Below are 12,087 nucleotides of genomic sequence, written 5' to 3'. Positions count from 1 at the left end.
AGGAAACATAATAGAAAGTAATAGCTGATGATGTAGATTCCCAATGAAGACACAAGATTTAAAATTGCAAAAGTGGATAAGCAATAAAAAATACCCTTCTACCTTTTGAAATCCATGAGGGACAAAAGAGGAACATATGCAAAATGTATGAATCAAATGCATGAGTTGACAGAATACAACATAGGTTTCATATCAAAGTAATTGATTTATTTTCTGACACAATGGAATAAAATAATTTCATATGTAAATTTTTACAAGTTAGACAAGCCATTAAGAGCAAAAATCACAAGATGTTACCCTACAGCTGCAAACCATCCCTCAGGTAGATGGGATATTATATATGGCTCTAAACATCACTGGTAAAGCACTGGTCAGAACCTCATAAACAAAAGGCAGGCAGCATGGGTTATGGAGCACAGGTGTCACCAGTTCTTCCATTTGAAGGCCCATTGTTAATCAGGTTGTCACTATCTGCAGCTGCTGTAGTTTGTGGGTATATCTACACTAGAAGTGCAACGACACCCATACAGCTCTATTGCTGTACTAAATTCTATAGCAGCGGAAGGGGTTTTTCCATCATGTAGTAAATCTACCCCCTCGAGGTGATAGGCAGGTAAATGGAAAAATCTTTCCATCGGCCTACCTGCATTAAAATTGGAGATTAATTAGAGGTTTTCACAGCCCTGAGAAATGTAGCTAGATTGATGTAAATTTTAGGTGTAGCCCAGGCCTAAGAGTGATCATGGAGCACAGCTGTCACCAACTCTTCCCTGTGAAGGCCTGTTTTTAATCAACCTATTGCTTTCCACAATTGCTGAAGTCTGAGTAGTATGGAAATGTGGCCCCAAATAACCATGTTTCATACCCCAGAGAGACCATAGTGGCAAGATTCACAAGCAGGGGGAAAATATTTCACATAATATACTTGTAAATTCATTTTCAGAGAATTCTGGGCTTGATGGACTTTATGGATTGTTTCTAGACCTCAAGTTAAATTTCACAGTAAAAAATAGAGCACAGCACTGATATCAGTAACTGCAAATCTCACTAAAACAGGAATTTTTCATATGTAACTTACAATCTTCTTGCCTATCTCTATTAATACCACTCCAAATGATTCCTGCTATCACTGATAATTTTAGGATGCCTAGACCCCCGTTCCTTCTGTGATTGGGCATCTGCCCCACACTGGCCAGGAAAGGGTTACAAAGGCCCTTGGAAAGGCAGCCAATAGGAAGGAGCTGTGTGGCAGCCGATCAGGGCCCAGGAAGCCAGGATATAAGGCGCGACAGAGCAGAGCAAGAACAGTGTCTCCCAGAAGCTTGAAGGGGAAAGAGAGGTAGTATGCTGGATAGAGATATAGCTGGCTGCTGGGAATCAGCAGAGTTAAAGGCCCTGAAGCAAGCAGAGAAAGTACTGGGAAAGCTATAGAGGAGTTGGGGGGAGATGCAGTGAAAGGCTACTACATATAGAATCCCTGGGCCAGGACCTGGAGTAGTGGGCAGGTCCCTCCCCACCTCCAATTGCTATAGGACTGGTGGCTGGAGTAACAAATAACTGATTTAATAGAATTAATTTTAAATAAGGGAAGGTTTTTGTTTTTGTTTTTTTAAGGAATGTTTCCCTTGAAAAGCTCAGATTAGCAACCTTCTCAAAAAGCCAAAACACTGCCAGTGCTTTTGTTGCTTCACGGGCTCCTTGAGTTTTCTTTTTCTCAAGTGTTTCTCTAAAAGAAAACAAGAGGAAACAAGTTTCCAGTTCATTTTTATTCATTGGAAGTACCAATTTTCCACATGTTATTCAATGTGGTAAAGTAGCAAAAAAAAAAAAAAGGGGGGGGGGGGGCAGAAGATTGAACTATTTACTCTCCCCCTGAATATACGCTGTAAATATTAGGGAGCAAAATGCAGTTGTGAATTATAAATCCAATAGAATGCAAAGTGCGAATGGTCACTCTTGGTTTAAACCACAAATATATTCTGAGTACACGATGTGCTTGGAAAAGTTAGCTCTGAGTGCTTTCATGCAGTTTAGAGGAATGGAACATTCCCCGCACCCATTTTCCTACAGATTTCCTGTTTCACATTTAACAAACATGGCTAATTTTCATCACATACACTAAAAAGTGCAAGCTATTAACAGTTTCTGGGTTTTTTTAAACAAAAAAAGTGGCATGTAAAAGGAGCAATGAAATCCCAGGAGATGCAGAAATACACACCTTTTCACTAGCTAAGGAGAAATCCAGAGAACACATCACTCTAAGGTCACTTTGCTCCCAATATTTGGCCAGTGTATCTTTTTATTCAAAGATCTCAAAGTCCTTTGTTAATGAAGCCTCATAACACTCTTTGAGATCAGTAAATATATTATCTTCATCTTACCAAGGCACAGTGAGGTTAAGCTTATGTGATACACCTGAGGTCACAGTAGAGTCAATTATGCCATCTGCATGAAGGCCACAGGGGAGTGCAGAGCAAAGCACAGTGTAGAGCAGTGCAATAGCACCATTCCGCCATGGGAAGGCAGAGTTCCTGAGAACACAGATGCTGCACATCACTACTATGCACCCCTTTGTGGGATACAGCTTTCCACCCCAGCATAGCCAGCAAACTTTGCTGCCTGGTCTTGGGGTAAGGTTAGAGCCAGGGTTCCACCTCTTGTCTACCTCTCCATACTCTCTTTTGGGGCCATCAGACACATCCAGGGACAGAGTTGATCCTGAGCTCCCCAGAGTTCAGAGTCTGCAGTTTCTCCTGGTCCTTAAGAAGACCATGGCTAGAGTTGGGGGAGGGCACCCTCCACTCTGCTGAACACCAAGCACACACTGGTTTAGATGGCAAAAGAACCCAGGAATTCTGACATCCAGCTCTCTGCTGCAAGCGGTATATATATGTCCTCCCTTTTGGTAGTATTCAAAGAACAGAGTTTAGATATACGGTGATCATGGAAACCTATATTTTCCCCCTATATGCCAGTTGAGAGGAAATAGAAGCAATCAAAATGAAATAATGGATTTTTCTTAAATTTTTAAAAAGTATTTTGCTGGTACACAGTTGAATTTAAAGTCTCCATTGGAGACTGTGGAGGACTTCTAGTTAAACCAGATCTAATATGCGTGGTTTATAGTGCAACTGCCAGAACATAGTAAGTTCATTAGCAAAAGCTGAATGAGAAATAATTTTCAAATTACGAGTCACATACATTTACTTATTCTCAAGACAAATATAAACAGTAAAAAAACACAAAAAACCTTGCATCACGGTTGGTATAGGAACCAATATTGCTCTTCTTCAGAAGTTGTCTAACAAGAAAGAGTGGTGTTTTTATGATAGTTTTAGGCAGGAAATTATTATGATTTGATAATGCAATCATCCTCTAACTGTAATTTAATCATCTGTCTAATGTGAAAAGACAACATGGCAAACTATATGCAATTACACAATAAAGCAGTAAAGAACATTAACAGGAAACAATGAATTTTGTAGGGAATCATTTCATCTTGTGTGTGATATAGAATCAAAACGTGTTTAAGCCAACCCAACCTACAATTTCTGAATGCCGTCAGTGACTTCCATTAAATGTGTAAGCCACCAAGTGATACTGTGCATTGGCCCCACACTGGCCTCTATGGAGTTAGAGCCCTAGGAAGGCTGTGCAAGAGTCAGCCAATTAGAGTGGGGCTGAGAGGAGCAGCCAATTAGGATCAGGGAGGCCCATATAAGAAGAGCGGCAGGGCAGAGAAGGGTCAACGAGATCAAGGAGGAAGCAGTTAGTACCCAAGACAGAGCAGTGCAGCTAACAGGGACTGAGGGAGCTAGAGCAAGCTCATGGCTGGCTGCTGAGATTGGTAGGCTGAGGCCCTGAGGAAGGGTGAGGAAGGTGCTGGGGCCATGGGGAAGTGGCCCAGGGAAATGTATGGAGGTGCTGGAGGGGATGCAGCATGTGGCTGCCATCTATGGGGTCCCTGGGCCACAGTCCAGAGTAGTGGGCTGGCCTGGGTCCCTTCCCACGCCCAGCCGCCGCTAAGGAAGTGGCAGAACAGTTTAACTGCAGCACTCACCCCCAGAAAGGTGGAGCACAGATCATGACATGGCCAAAGGGCTGTGTTGTGAAGAGGACACTACAGTCCTTGGAATGACATGGGTCCAGGAGCAGAAGTGACAGCGGGTGAGGCACCATTTTGGAGAGGGCAGAGCTGACCTGGAGAGCTAATCCCCATGACAGCCATGATGGCCAGCAGGAGGCACCAGTGCTGTGAGCCAAGCCCTGTTACAGATATGTTTTTTTTAAACTGTTTTGCATTTGAGAAATGTACCTCAGCCAACATTTTTATTGTATGGAAAATATAAGGACTTTTCTGTGGAATTCCACTTACTAGAAGCCAAGCGCTACTTTGGAATAGCAAGCTTTTATCAAACTATGAGACCAGTAGATAAATGAACAAGTACTGAAGTATTGAGAGAGAGGGAGAAGGAGGCTGCTTCTGCATTATAGAAGTGAACCATTAGTAATTGAAATGGTGTAGTCCACAGTATTGCCAGTCCCCAATACAAACAAATCATGAGATTTTAAAAAAAGAATACATTTGTGTTCTTTTTCTTTGCCTTCTGGTTTCTGAGCCTTTGGGTGCATTTGGATCATGTTTTCAAACTTTTCTCCACAAGTAGGAGAACAACTAGCTGAGATTCTCTCATAATCACAAGGCTTCAGGCCTTTAAAAAAAACACAAAATAGCATGGAATTCATGATACAAATCACAAGCGTTGGCAACTGTGAATTGGCCATGCTGTTGCAGGATAGGGTGATTTAGTTGCGGTTGGTCCTGCTTTGAGCAGGGCATTGGACTAGATGACCTCCTAAGGTCCCTTCCAACCCCAGATGTCCCAATTTTTATAGGGACAGATCTGATATTTGGGGCTTTTTCTTGTACAGGTGCCTCCCACCCTCTGATCTGATTTTTCACACTTGCTATCTGATCACTCTATTTCAGGAGCAGTTTTGCCCCAAGTCCATACTTGTGTCCATATTGCACTGTTGCAGTAGTATTGTCCTGTGACTACCTATCCCATGGTTGCTAGCACAGCTTCCTGAAGCAGTGGCTCATGGGAGTTTTCGAAAGACTTACTGGCAGCCCAGTGTGTTACAGAAGAGGTCAAATTCCCATTAACTTCCTGTGACACTCCCATAAGTCCTCAGGAATTGACTCCATCACTGTTTTTATCTACAGTAAAACTGACTCAGATAAGGAGACCTCACAGTATGCTGAACTAAAGTATCTTGTGATCACTAGCATCGAGTTTTCCTGTTTTAGTCATTTTCAAAATAATTTCCTGCCTATTAGTGAGAAATAAATCTAAGAAGACTTCTCCTCTGGTTAGTCTATAAATCCAGAAAGTAAAAAGTTACCTTTTATATAACTTAGGAATCTTTTTAATGATGCCTATTTGGCTACAACTGTTACTCAGCATATTTCTGGAAGTTAAAATATCTTGTGGTTTCAAACACAGTGGGAGGTTTTTTTAGTATCTTTTTTTCCCTTCTCATTCTCCTAATCTTAATGGTCTGTAGCACCCACTGTCATTGCTCCTCTGCTCTTTTGCCTTCATCCTATGCTAAGAATTTCACTATTGTCTCTTGAAAGTAGCTCACTGGCATTGTAAATATTTTTGACATGTAACGAAACCCCTGTCTCTCCTGTTTAGGTTCTTCCCATCAATAATGATGTTCCATTTATGAATTTCCACAAGATTATCAATAAGTGATCTGTTTTAGGGTGAGTTTTGTGATGTGGACACATCCTGTTTAAATGGACTAAAGCTGTCCTTTAAGATAAGCCACTAAATAGTAATCAGATGTAATTATTTTGAACTGGATTCAAACTGGTGATCTAGATGTGAAGAGTTATAGCTAATGTTGCCTAATTCCTTGAGCTATCCAGTCTTATCTTAACCCGTTAAGGCCTCATTGTATGAGCTCTTTTCAATTAAAAAAAATGAACAACACAGGTCCTCCCCATTATGTCATACGCTGATTAAAGAAAATGTAGTCGCATCCCCCAGCATCATGGCATGTAATACAGTGTTCTCATGTTCCTCTGAAATGTCATCATCCAGCTAACTGGAGATATAGTACATCCCTATTATGTGTGCTCAAAATTCCTGATTAGGTAGTGACAACGAGTTAATAGGAGCAGCAACAAAAATCAGATACTTTTACAACAAGCTACAGAGGCATGGCTTTACTAAAAAAACATGTTTAGCTATGGATTTTAGTAAACCACAGAGCTTTACAGTTTTCTGGGTCCAACGCATGGCAGAAAATGGGATTGTCAGTGTAATACATGACAAACAAACCAGAAATATTCAAAATGGCAGTGTGCAGTTTGCCAAGAATTGTTCTACAAAATGAAGATCATGGTTGGAAATGGATGAGGTTTTTTTTATTTTGCTGTTGTTTTTTAAATGGCTGGTATTTTAATGTCCCTTTGGATGGGTGAACCGCTAAAGCTTGAGAGGTTGGTGCAAGCTTACAAAACTTTGGATATTGACCTAAAGCTATATCTTTATGTGACGGCCCTTACTCAGGGATGGTTCGTAGGGGAGCGCTTCCTAATGGCTAGAGCTTAGGCTGGTGTCATGCAGGGGGTTGTTGGTAGGGGAGCCTGGGCCCTCCCACTCTACTGGGCTCAAACAAGGCTCCTTTGAGGGCTCTCGGTGATCTGACAGCCGGGGAAGTGTAAGGCAGCCCTCCCTGGGCCAATTCCTACCACCTTCCTAGAATTGTACCAAGGTTGCCTTCTAGGGTAAGGCAGCATGGGGGCAACTGCCTCCTCCTAAATCAGCTCAGTCCAAGGCTTTCCCCTGCTGGGGTAATCCAAACAAAAATAAAAGGATCTGAGAGTTCATAGAAGGCAGTGCTTCCCATTCAGGCTGGCTCTGCAGCAGGCCCTCCCTTCCCTCAGGGGAGGGATTATGCCTTGCCTCAGCTCGTCTCCCTAGAGCTGCCAGTAACATGTCTGCTCTTCTCCCTGGTCTTCCTCGCAAATGAGCTGCTCTCCTGCCTTTTAGCTGCTTCTCCAGTGGGTTCATTTGTAAGAGGTGTGGTGGGGCGGAGTTGGCTGAGCACCGAGTAGTTCCTGGGGTTTGTACACTCCATCACACTACAATATCCAACATTCTTGGTTCAGCAAAACTGGGCTAGACATCTCACAAAAGCATTTCTCTTGTTATGTCAAGTCTTCCTGTACCTGGTTTAAGCTTCCCTCTCGTTTCTGAGATCACAAGTGAGCTTCTAGTTGACATTTTGCTTGACATGAAATGCCAGTAACTGGTACAGCATTTGCTGAGAAATATTGACATCTGACTTACGGTATATGAAGTACTGCCATTTAATGTCAGACAAAATCTGATCAAACAGAGGACTAGAGAGAACTCGCTTCCTTTCTAATAAAAAGGACAGACAACTAGGCTGACAGAAAGTCACTCTGAAGTATGTCACTAAGAAACATCCCTTCTCTTCTCTGCAGATAGTGCGGTGTAAAAGGCCAGTTAGGAAATGTTTTATGTACAACAAATCAAGCAAGGAATTACAACTTTTGACCAAAACTAAAACAAAACAACTGATCCCACTCTTTAATTTGTGGACATATATTGCAGTTTCCTACAAAACAAACTATTCTGGCTACTTTTATAGGATACACATCTGAGTGTGCAAGTGTATTGGAGACACAGTTATCAGACTTAGTTCCCGGTATTTCTTAAGTGATGCAGTGAGTCTCATTTGAAACATTTTGTTTGTTAAATACCACATGCCATTTCCTCTGAGTTTAAGATGTGCTGTACCACATCAAACTGACTTCCATCAAACCATAACATAGAACAGAGAGACAATAGGTTAGTACCTACCAGGTCACAAGGTTCTATTTTTCCCTTCAAATACATGTCTTCCACATTAAACATAATTGTAGACAGAGTTTCATGTATGTTACCTGGATGGATTGGGTTTATTTATTATTTGTATTAGGGGATTAGCCTAGAAGTGTCAATTAGGATTGGACACCATTTTCCGCTAGGCGCCGTATGCAGTAAAATATGGTCCCTGCCCTGATTTTTAAAAAGTATTTAGGTTCTTAAAGATGCAGAGATGTGCCTAGTGAGATTTTCAACAGTGCCCAGGCACCTAATTTTAATAATTTCATTGGGAATTCAGGGCCTAGTGCTTTTGAAAAATCCCACTGAAGGTATGTCTACACAGCAGCTAAACACTGCTGCTGGCCTGTGCCAGCCAACTCGGACTGTGGGGCTGTTTCATTGCTGTGTAGATCTCCAGGCTTGGGCTAGAGCCCAGGCTCTAGGACCCTATGAGGTTGGAGGGTCCTAGAGCTCAGGCTCCAGGCCTAGCCTCGAAGTCTACACAGCAATGAAAAAGTCCTGCACCCCAAACCCCATGAGCCTGAGTCAGCTGGCACAGGCCAGTCATGGGTTTTTCTTTGTACAGACATACCTTGAGTACCTATCTGCACCTCCTGGTGCCTAAATACCTTTAAAAAGCTGGCTCTTACAGCCTAACTACCTCTCTTCTCCACTGGGATGTTGTGTGGATCTCAGCTACTGTTGTGAAGGAGGCTATGTAAGAATCTAGATAGACCTATTACAGAGAACACAATAATTGACTGAAGTATATATTTTCTGGGACTAGATACTAATTTCCAGAAGCCAGCATATAAATTAGCTATCACATTTAAAATAGTATTTATTTAAATGTTCCCTTTAAGCTTTCTTTGTAATTGAGGAAGCAAGTATTAATGTTGATAACCGGTAAGTCACAGGTGTCTTAGGCTAGGTCTTAGACCAAAGGATAGAAGGTTTCTTTTGATCCATTGATTTATTTTCTCCTTTCTCTATTTATATTTGCTATTGCAGTAATCTCTTTTCTTGGTTATTATTTTTATTATCATAGTCGCCATTCCTTATATCACAATGCGATTTGTCTTGGACATAAATTCACTGGCTCATGTTTGAAAAAATGAACCCTTTAATGAAACAATTCAAGTGATCTGACCATAAAACAACATGAGTCAACTCCTTATCAATCCATCTCTAGAATATGCAAGCATATATATCTACATAAATATAGCTAGATAGATAATGACAGCATACAAGCATTATTTCTTATTGATAGATGGCTTCCCTCATCTTTTTTCCTCCACTCTTCCATAAGACTTATATACTACTTTGGCTATTAAAAGAAACAACGCAATTAGGATTCTTTTCAATTTACCTTTATTATTAGTTTTAAACTAACTCCTTTGTAATGCAAGAAAACAAATTCCAGACATGAATTGCCTATAAACATCATTTTCTTATTTTTCTTTCACATTTACTCCTCCTAGTAATAGCAAGGTTTTTTCCCTTGAGGATGTACATCAGTCCACAAGAGACTTCAGTAACAACCCGCTGCTGCAAACAGTTTGCATTCAAGGACTTTTGCCACACATTATCCCATTAATTATCTGGCAGGATTAGGCCCTAAAATACAGCTTTCATTATCATGATGATGGCATTGGTGTTAGTACTATTATTGCTTATTTCTAAGGCAAACATCCCCATCCCTATTCAGAAACCACATTTCCAGCAATTATTGTGCATCAGTGACCTAATTCAAATACATTAAAAACTAAAGGTGAAACAAGGTGTGGTTTTGATCTTACAAAATGAGGGATGCTTCATATCTGAGTTCCATTTTATTCACTCCATCAATGTTCAGTGGAGTTGGATAAAAGGTCCAAGTTTTGTTCCATTTCTAGATCTGGCAAAAACATGATGGGTTGAAACTAAATTCTATTTTTTTCAAAGTGTGAGCAGTGGTGAATAAACCAGTTTTAATATAACTTTTTACTCCTGTCACCTCCATAATTCAAACCAAACTCAAATGTGAACTTCTTTTTGTACTTTCAAAGAAGTTTGGTAAATGTTTTTCATTCCAATTGCTTCTAAGTAGATGCAGAATTAGCTAAAAATATCATGAGAGCTAATGCTCTCAAGCTGTGAATGAGGAAGGTATCAAAATCGTATGAGTGAGTTTAAATTTCATTGAAACACATGTCCAAAAAAACCCCCCAAAAACAAAGCTTCATAATGGGCCTGATCCAAAGCCCATTAAAGTTAAAGGGAATCTTTCCACTGGCTTCACTGAAGGCCTAAATCTGAATCTTGAGATTTTTCTCATCATACATCATTACATTTTTCTTATCCGTTTTTTTTTTTTTTTTAAGTATCAGTGGAAGCGAAACAGAATCCAGGAAAACAGCCTGAATTGAACTTCTCTTTCTATAAGTGATTAAAGAGAATGAAAATGATTTGGGAGACGCTGCATATGGAAAAGATTTTCAGAGGAAAGCCTGAATATCAAATTTTCTTCAGTTAAAAATTTATTTTGTACAAGGGAGTTTGTTAACAAAATGGAGACGACAACCTTGCTTTGTATGTTTTGAGAAAGTATCATGTTCTTCCTTCTGATTAGTTTCACCAAAACAAAATTCTGCTTTTAGAATTATCCAATAGTGCACTGCCTCTGTGTGTCAGTCTCCCATGAATATCATAGATCTACATACTAAGAGAGCTAAGAATGTAGCACACTGAAGCCGAATATTACAATGCGTATGAGTGCAAAATTTTGCTCACAAAGTGCAGGGTTGGTTTTTGTTAATACCACATTAACAAAAGCACTGAATCCACCTAATCTGAAATGCAGTATACATTCTTTCTCTATTCCATCTTTTAAAAAAGTCTAATAAAGAAATTAAAGCAGATCATAACTCTTACAGACAAATGCTTTAACTTGTTCTAGGAAGAAATGCAGTTCCATAAATACATATTTGCTTATTTTTGTTGCAAGTTTGAAAGCAATGAAACAATAAAATGAGGCTTAAGATCACAGGTCTCAACTAATTGCACATTTTTTGCTATCCTGGTTTTTACTGAAGTTCAAACTTTAAAAAAGGATCAAGCAGTAGCAAAATGAGTGTTGCCAATGCCTGTTATGATTTCTCCTACAAAGACTGCAACGAGACGAACTTGTATAGTTAGGGAATTCGGCACCTCTATTGATGTCATCAATTTGGATAATCTTTGGCAGAAAGCCCTTCTTGTTCAACAAATACCAGATTTACAGCTAATCCAGTTTAAGGTTTTGAGTACAATCTACCATACAAAATCAAGGTTCTTTCATATACTGGTGATGAATTGCTTGCAACATTTTAAGCTTAAAATACATTCTCTGAAAATTCATTTAAATACCTGGTTAAGGGAAGTCTTATGGTGAGAGGTCTTTCAGACCAAGTTACACATGTCTAATCCTAACTGAATCAAAAAGAGATTTCTTTACCCTAGCTTCATTTTATTCTCATTCCTCAGGAAAAATATATAGTGGCTACATATGAGTTTTTAGACATTTCTTATAATATTTATTACCTCGCCCATTGGCTAAATATTAATGATACCATATTACGTGGTTGACCTTTAGTTAATAAACAGTCTTTTCATGTTGGGTCAGATACAGATTTTATTATAAAATATTGTACTTTCACTGTATATGTAACTTGTGTGAAGTGTGAGTGTGACCCTTAAAAAATATCATCTCTTCCTATAAGCTCTTTCCTTTAAAAATGTGGGAAACCTGGAGAGTTTGGGAGTTTTGTGAAACGTGTTAGGAAACGTTCTAGATGTTTCACTGAATTTATGGGAACTGTTGTCAAATGAAAATGACTTGGTATGTAACTATAACTGTATTGATTTTTTTTTAAACCAAATACATTGTTTACACACGTGCCATGAGAAACTAAATACCATTTTGTTAATGGCATTGGTATTGATTTTTAAACCTTCTCTCCAGCTGTCTCTACCTTCTGTGTATACTCGCTCACACTCTCACTCACACTCGCACAAAATTTTAGCAGCCTGCATGGAACTTGGAGGAAGGAGCACAGGTTGTAAGAGGGAAGAGTTTAGAGCAGACACCAGGAAGGTAGACTGTATAGCTTAAATGCTAGTTGCAGTTGCAGCACCTCTGGAAATAACTCTCTTAATA

The 12,087-nt window shown here is 39.8% G+C and overlaps 1 long non-coding RNA gene across 1 annotated transcript in view; it reads left to right on the top strand.

Moving 5' to 3' along the window:
• The first annotated feature begins 3,801 nt into the window (after positions 1-3,801).
• LOC137152222 (uncharacterized) overlaps positions 3,802-12,087 on the top strand; it is a 29,107-nt gene continuing 20,821 nt past the window's right edge. The window contains exons 1-2 of the long non-coding RNA XR_010919490.1: positions 3,802-4,167; positions 5,703-5,773. This is a non-coding gene — a long non-coding RNA (uncharacterized lncRNA). The remainder of the gene's footprint in view (positions 4,168-5,702; positions 5,774-12,087) is intronic.

The sequence above is a fragment of the Emydura macquarii genome, unplaced genomic scaffold (assembly GCF_026122565.2).
Source record: "Emydura macquarii macquarii isolate MOO-44397 ecotype Brisbane River unplaced genomic scaffold, CSIRO-AGI_Emac_v2 contig_1146, whole genome shotgun sequence".
In the NCBI taxonomy this organism is placed as follows: domain Eukaryota; kingdom Metazoa; phylum Chordata; order Testudines; family Chelidae; genus Emydura; species Emydura macquarii.
Note: the sequence above shows the minus strand (reverse complement) of the source record. Positions and strands in the feature narration are given on the sequence as shown.